Below are 7,984 nucleotides of genomic sequence, written 5' to 3'. Positions count from 1 at the left end.
CCGCCCCCTTCCCTGCTGGCCTGCTGTGCCCGCCCCCTTCCCTGCTGGCCTTGGGAGGATTTTTGGCCCTCCAAGTCTTGGAGGGCCAAAAATCTTTCTTGCTGGAGTCCCTTTGGAGCCTGCTGTATTCCAAACCCTCTACACTGAATCCTTTCCTGGGTGCCCGCCATACCCAAGTCCTTTCATGGGTGGACCTGCTATTTGCACAGCCGCCCTGCGCTTAAATGCCCAAAAAAAATTCTCACCTTGGCCCTTTGGTGTCCGTCTGGCGCTGATGCGTTTTACTGAGAACATAACCGGCCCAGAGCCATTGCTTGGATTCCACCTTTTCCTGGGTATAACTCTACCAGTCACACCACACAGTGCATAACGCATAGTACATAATATGTGTGACATGAATGTGTATTGCAGTGCATTATAATGCATTTCAGTGCTTCTGTGTTCATTATTTAAGCTGCAGAATGATATGAATATGTACTATTTATTTCAGTGGATTGGTGTGAGCTGAAGCCATAAGACAAATGACTGGGGCGTACCCTGACCTCTCATGTCCTCCTTGTTGTTCTAAGCCATTTACGTGTTAGTAAATGTCTCCATGTCTGATGTGTGTTCGGTTAAATCTGATGGAAACAGACATTTGGTTGGTTGTACTGAAATTAGTTGTACAATATTTAATAATATTCCAAAGTGTTTTATAGATGACAATCACTTCAGATTAACTGAACAAGTCTGAGTACCTGATAAAACCTATCAGGGTTATTCACTAAAGGGTGAAGAGTTTGGAGAAGGCAGGGGAAGTGAACAGTCTAGGACAACATAGCTGAACTGGCAAGGGAGCTGAATTGGAGAATGTTTCCATATCAGCTATGTTGTCCTAGGTTGTTCCCTTCTCCTGCTTTCTCCAAACTCTTCACCCTTCTGTGAATATCCCTGTATATATTGGCTTCCCTGAGCTGGTGAGGAGGCTCTTCTCTGACAATGTGATCAAGGACCAATGAAGCCCAATGCTGAGCACACTCAAGGCTGTTTTCCAGAATTTCCATCACATAAGTGACAGGATGGATCCAGGCAGTCTGTCACCAGGAGTTTATGGAACCTGTTGGCATTCATCTATTTGGTTGTTTCTGGGATGGAAATTGCCAAGTGTGACTGGTATTGGCCCTTTAGGCTATTTCCCCACTAATAGGCTTGTTCACTAAGGTGATGCAAAGAGCAATAGATGATGATGTTCAAGGCTCAGGCTGGGCAACTAGCATCCCAAGTAGCTGAAATGAGTTGTAGTCCCAGCATATACTATCCTGCTATCACATCAGCCTTGTAATAGGAATTTCATAATGCAATTAAAGCTTACTTGAAACAAATCTCTTTTATGTAGTGAGTGCTGCCTTCTGTCTGCCCATCACTATCAACAACTCCCTGCATTCCCAGTGGGTTTTGGGTTTCTTTCCCTGCTTCTTGATGTGATGCAATCTCCATTTCTCAAGACTACATATCCCATCATACGTTGCTTTCAGCATGCACTGATGATGATGCATCAAAGCCTTGAGGTCTGGCAGCAGCCACAGTCAGACTTCAAGTAATATCTAATCCAAAATAAACCACCAATCTGACAGGCATCATTGTTTCCAAAGCAAGGTGTTGTACTCCACTGTATGACAAATGTTGTGGAGGTTCAATGGGGTGCCATTGAAAAGAAGTGTGGCAGTGCCATTAGATTGCATGTGTCTCTGCAATGGACCGGTCTGAATAGGCCTCGAGTGTCGTTTAGGGCCAGTGTAGATGGGTTTTCGTTTGTCAAATTCTTTCCTCCCCATACAAGTTTATGGGAATGCAAAAGCAGCTTGAAGCGGGTCCGGAGGGGGTCATTTTCAGGTAATATCACCTGCAATGAATTCTGAACCGTCTCAGAAGTGTCCCAAACTGATGTTTAAAGCAGGCTGCATCTTCAACCGTCTGCATTAAAGTAAAAAACACCCAGCACTTTCCTAACACCCCCATCCCCCACATACTTACCTGCAGCCACTCGTCTCCTCTGCAATGATCAGGGAGATACTCGGGATTCCCTGAACTTTCTGGTTGCGGGGGAGAGGGTACCGAGGGCAGAGGAGCCATAGGCTCCTTCTACATTCAGTCAAGCTGTGACTGCAAGGGTGGGGGCATGGCCGGCTGCATGGTGTGTGCGTCTATGGATGCACACAGCTAGATGCTGCAATGACCCTGCATTTACAGGTGCTTTTATTACCTTCTGGATCCACCCAGCTGCGGGATTGACTGCTGGCTCTGCCTAACCGGGGGCAGAGCCAACTATGCCCTACCCCGTCAGTTCCCCCAGTCAGCGCTGGAGGATCGGACTGGGGAGGGGGGGAATCCCTGCAGTGAGCCGTGAGTGACAGTCACGGCTCTCTGCAGGGATAGATCGAGAAGTGAGCGATGATGTGTTTGCTCACTTCCCAATCTATTGAGCCGACCTGTGACAGTTCATTGTCACACGTCGGCTGGAACTATGAGGCTCATAGTTCTCCTTTAATGCTAACATACCTATCATCCCAAGCCAGTGTAGACACACATTGCTTAGTTTACATTCTGCTGTCTGTTCTGTAGATAAGCATGCCTACATATCAGGACAGAAGAAGGCAGTTTGTGGTTTTTTAGAATTGTTTGTTTTCAAGCAGGTCATTTTGGGCCATGAACTTAATACAGTAAACTCCCCGTTATCCGGCATCTGGGGGGATTGCTAGATTCCGGATGAATGTAGTTTCTGGTTGCTTGAGAGTTGCTATTAAAAATAGGTCAAACTAATGCCTTACCCGATACTATACCATACCATCCCATAAACTCTGTACTGACTATTAATATTGAAATGCAGTAATCAAAAGCAAATAGACACTTAAAACAAATTAAGACATTAAGGCAGGTGCAGATCAGCAGAAGAGCGGATTTTGTTTGGTTAGTTGAATACCGGATAACAGAGTTTTTACTTTATTTCGGGTTCTCTATATTGTAGAATACATACACTGCAAACAGTCAGAATGTAAGTTTTGTAAAAGCAGTCCAAGGAAATCGCTAAGGAAGTGGAATTTTGTGCACATGCGCTCAGCTGTAGTAGCTACATTTGAGGTAATGTCAGTACGTAATCGTTCTAAAAGTAGAGATTCCTGAAGTTACAAAGTTATTTATCACAGACCCACACAAATCATTTCCAGATGTTTGTAACACTGGGTTATATTTCATTTAAAAGAGAAGACTTTCTGTTTTGTTGCATGCTGCCTTTGTGAAGGAGAACAGCACAGTGTTAGGTGACAAAAGTCAATGATTTTCCAGAATGTCCGTGACTACTGACTAAAACTCGTATACTCCAGCACTGGCATTCAACATGTTGTACAAGTGTTCAAAAAACATCACTTAGAACACCAAAAACGCTGAATATTTGTTTTGGGAACCTATGAAGCTGTTGCGGGCAAACTGTCAGTGTTGCCACCAGCTCTTGGATGGTGGCCAACTGTGCATGCACAATTGTTGCCTAGACATGCAAGTTCTCATCATGCAACTTGAATGTTGTGGCTATGGGGAGGGGAGCGGGGTATACAGCTTGTCCTTGTGAAAAACCGCAAACACCTGGAAAAATCCATCCTAGATGGTCTGTTCCTCCTCTAACAAGCTTGGCCATCAGGCATTGGGAAAGGCCTACAGATACAGGAAAGCCCCCCCAAAAAAGGGGGTCAATAACTGTGCTGGTGGCTGTATGCACCTTTTGTATGAGTAGTAGCTAATTATGTTCCTACTTATTTGTGTTGTGACCATTACCACACATACTTTTGTTTATAGTTTATCTATAGTCAAAGGGTAAACCCCCTGCCAGGTTTTTAGTGTAATCTGTTTCTTTAAGAGATTTTCCCTCACTGCTTGTTCTGGGGACAACCATTTACCAGAGAAGAATTGAGGGGAAGCACACAACAATAACAAATCTGACATTTCCCTACTTTTCCTAAAAAAGCTATTTTTCTACGGTTTGTATTGGAGAGTTGCCTTCACTTCCTGTCTGGTGTAAAGGTTGTCCCCGGGACAGCAAGGAGAAAACTCTTTCTGGGCTGCAGTAACATTTGACAGGGGCTCTCATCTTTCCACGTTCTATTCAAAACAAAAACATGTTTTGGCTATGTATATATGGATATGGCCATATAATATCCAGAATGTCACATGAAATGTGTGTCATTGTCATGTTTGTTTATTAGATGGTGTTTGCTTATTTTTTTGTTGTTGCAGGAAACTGTTGTATCAGCTAGGAAGAAATATGAAAGGTTAAGGTACGCCTTCACTGCCCTGCAAGTAAACCTGGACAATAGCCTTTTCAGCTTCTCATGTCAGTAAACACTAGTCAAAGTGCTTGTAAACCCCACCAATGGACCCTTTGGACTGCTAAATATACACTTGGAAAGAGTTTGCTGTGTCTGTTCCATATGTGTCCATCCTGCCAGAACTCCAGCGCTGTCCTGTGCACTCTGCAACCTGCCCAGGTTACCTCTGGACTAGAGAACTCCCCCCATTGTTATAAAGTTGAGGAGAGAAAAAGGTCTTGCCACCCTTCATGTGCTAGGGTGACGATGCTGCTCCTCCATAGATGCAGTATGATGAGTAAGTGTTGTTACCCTAGGACACCAAGTTTTTTAATGGCAGGATCACCAGGTAATAATAAGAATGCAGCTGCCACATTGAAGAACTGCTATGCTGAGATATTGGTTGATGTTTTTGGATACATGCTTTTCTTTTATTGTTTTACGGATTTCTAGGGGAAAACGGTATAGAGTTCTGTGTGCATAATATACTTGAGGTATAAACATGAAGATTCCAGAAGTGTAAACCTTTTACATTTGTCTTACATTGTACACTGTGTTATTTGTGGTTAGATGACTAACTATAAAGGAAACCACATGATACATGTCTTTACTGCACCTCATAAAGCCTTCTCATACATCTGATCTCTTCCCACCAACCTGACACAACATTTACATTCATCACTTTAAAGTGATTATATACATACATACATACATGCATGCATGCATGCATGCATGCATACATACATGCATACATACAACTCTGGCAATTTAAAAAAACCTTCCCCCACACCTTAAGGTTTAAGTTCTCGTTTTGGTCTAGGGTCTAAAATAAAAAAGATGACCCACTCGATCCTCAGCCTCACCTGTGCTCCAGTGGTCTAAGCCCCACTGACATCATTATGTGTAATACAAGTCCGTTGATTTGAATTATACTTCAGGATGCTGAGGGACTTTCCGTAAACAAGAGTGGAGGGAGAGAGACTTGAGCAACCAGAGACCTTACTGCTGCAGGACCGAGGATGAGGGGAATATGTCACCATTGACTTCAATGAGGTTGTCTCCAGGCATAGACAAGCCCCCTAGGAGTCAATGGGGATGTACAGTGCAGGTGGGGCTAGGCAAGTTAGATTTTCGCTGCAAGATATGAACAAACAGAGCCCAGGCCCAGCAGAACTTGGTGTGTATGTATTTGTGAATTGCTCTAGAGGGATCGCTTAGGTCAGCTTAAGGAGGCCAAAAGGATGAGTGCACTTTGCTTAACTACCACCCGGCCGGCCGTTGTGTATACACGGCCCGGCCGGGAGCTTCTTGGATACAACTGGGCGTGTATACACGTCCTGTTACATCCACCCGCTATTTGAAAACAGGCAGCGATGCCCGTTAATATACAAGCGATCCGCCGGCTTGTATGACTTGTATGAGGTCCCGTGACGTGCACCCCCCTCCGCAGCTCCCCCACTCCTGCTGTCGAGCCCGGGACAGCATACTGCCTCTGTCACAGGGGATCAGAGGGAGGTCGGTTCATGATCTCCCTCCGGTCCCCTCTCCGCTGTCAGAATGCGGAAGTGGTGTATATTACATCACTTCCGCATTCTCGTGTCACTCTCCAGCTTCAGATGCTGGAGAGAAGCTGATGAAGCAGACCTCTGCTTCATCAGCTTCTTCAGGGGGGTCCTAGGTGACATTGGGGGTCTTGGAGACCCCTGATGTCTCTATAAAGAGGACCTGTCACCTCTTTTGCTATCACATAGAGGGGTTTCTCAGCCCCCTCTGTGATAGCAATAAAGTTAAAGTGACATTAAACCCTCAGATTTTTTAACATAAACCAATACTGTAATGTGTGCCTTACTGTAATCCATGGTTGTTTCCCTTCTCTTTGCTGCTCTTCCTTTTAAATCCTCATGTCTTCTCATGCTTGGGGAGAACTTCCCTTTTCAGCTCAGGGCTTCTTCCTGTAGTGCTGGCTCAGGTTACAAGCCTATAGAAACGTATACACAGACACCGTGTATCCATTCCTGAGACGAGGCAGTCTGCTGCAAAACAGAAGTTCTGCAGAGCATGAGAACAGATACAGATTTAAAAGGAAGAGAAGGGAAACAACCATGAATTACAGTAAGGCGCACATTACACTATTGTTTTATTTAAAAAAATCTGAGGGATTAATGTCACTTTAAGTGGGGAAAAAAATTTTAAGTTTCCCCCCAAATTTTTTTAAAGTTACACATAAAAAAAGAATTAAAAAAAACATTTTTTTAAAAAAAAGTCCCCACCCCTACATACACGCATGTAAACATGCGTCAGGTGCGCATACGCACATGTTACATATCGCCGTGAACGTTGGAATGAGAGCAATAGTTCTAGGGCCATCAATCACCGATAACACTAAACTGATGAGCTGTAAAAGCTTTTAAAGCATCGTGTATGGCGAATTTTGGGTATGCTAGTTTTTTTGCGAGCGCGCGCAATTTTTAAGCTTGACATGTTTGGTGTCTATTTACCCGACGTGACCCCGTCTTTTATATTTTACCAAAGAAGTGGGTAATATTAGTTGTTTTATAACATAATGTAAAAAAAAATGGGGTTGCATGACAGCCAGATATCTAGCATTTTCACATGGCGACACCAGCAGTGCCACCCTCCATGTTTTTCTCATGACTCTCTTGTAATATTATTACCAGTGTGCCATTTTTAAATTGGCAATATCACGTGTGGTGCATTAAAGTTAAAGCACTAAATGGAAATCATCACTGTAATGAACCGTGCAAAAATCATATCTGCGTCTGCTTGCTGTGGGTTTTAGAACTCCACATTTACATCTGATGTGGTGTTACAGTTAATTATTATCAAATGTGGTTTGTACTAAAGTAGGGAAACGGCAAAATGGAAAATATATTTGTGTGTGCGCATTGTTTTCATTTTACGTACATTTAGAAGCATAAAATTGGTTACTGGTTCCAAAGTGTTCCTTAGAGATTATTGTCAGCGAAGCCTTGATGGAGAGGAAGCGTTACTACAGTGCAGTGGTGCTAAGCTGGTCAGTTGGGAACCCAGGTTGGCTCCCAGAATTAATCGGGGTCTAAAATAACAGTAAAGTAGAAGTGTATACATTACCAGCGCCAAATTTCAGTTTTGTTTTTTTTTCTTTTGGTTAAGTGAGGCTTAGTACCAATGCTATTTTGCATCTCTGACAGCAGAATCTGTTTAAGATTCATCACTGTGCTCATATGAAAGTACATATAAACCTTAACTGCATGAGATTTAGGGGGTTATTCACTTAGCTGCCTTCGGCAGCCGAGTGTATAACCTACCCGACCGATGCTCTGCTATTCACTCCAGCTCAGTGCCGTACATCGGGACTAGACATGCTCTGCATGTTCGGCTGAGCCGAAGTGCAGAAGGAGTTCGACTCAGCCGATCCAATATTTGAATCGGCTGAGCCCAAGCTCTGGCAGCTCACTCGCTGCTGTTCGCCCCTATTCTCATAGGGGCCGAGCGGCATTTGGCTGGGCTATTCTGCTCGCTACCTCCTGAGAGAAGGGGGAAAAAATGCTTAAAAATTATTTAAATTAATTTGAAAAAAAATGTTAAGATAAAAAAAAACCATACCAGATCCTTTAGGTCTGGTAGGAATTTTAGGAGGGATTCCAAGT

General features: G+C 43.7%; 1 protein-coding gene across 1 annotated transcript in view; it reads left to right on the top strand.

Annotated features, from left to right (window-relative positions):
- Positions 1–7,984, top strand: part of LOC108797652 (histone acetyltransferase KAT6B-like) — a gene marked incomplete at its 3' end in the record, with an annotated part of 11,251 nt that overhangs the window by 969 nt on the left and 2,298 nt on the right. The window lies entirely within an intron of this gene.

The sequence above is a fragment of the Nanorana parkeri genome, unplaced genomic scaffold (assembly GCF_000935625.1).
Source record: "Nanorana parkeri isolate BGI_ZX_2015 unplaced genomic scaffold, ASM93562v1 scaffold1318, whole genome shotgun sequence".
NCBI lineage: Eukaryota > Metazoa > Chordata > Amphibia > Anura > Dicroglossidae > Nanorana > Nanorana parkeri.
Note: the sequence above shows the minus strand (reverse complement) of the source record. Positions and strands in the feature narration are given on the sequence as shown.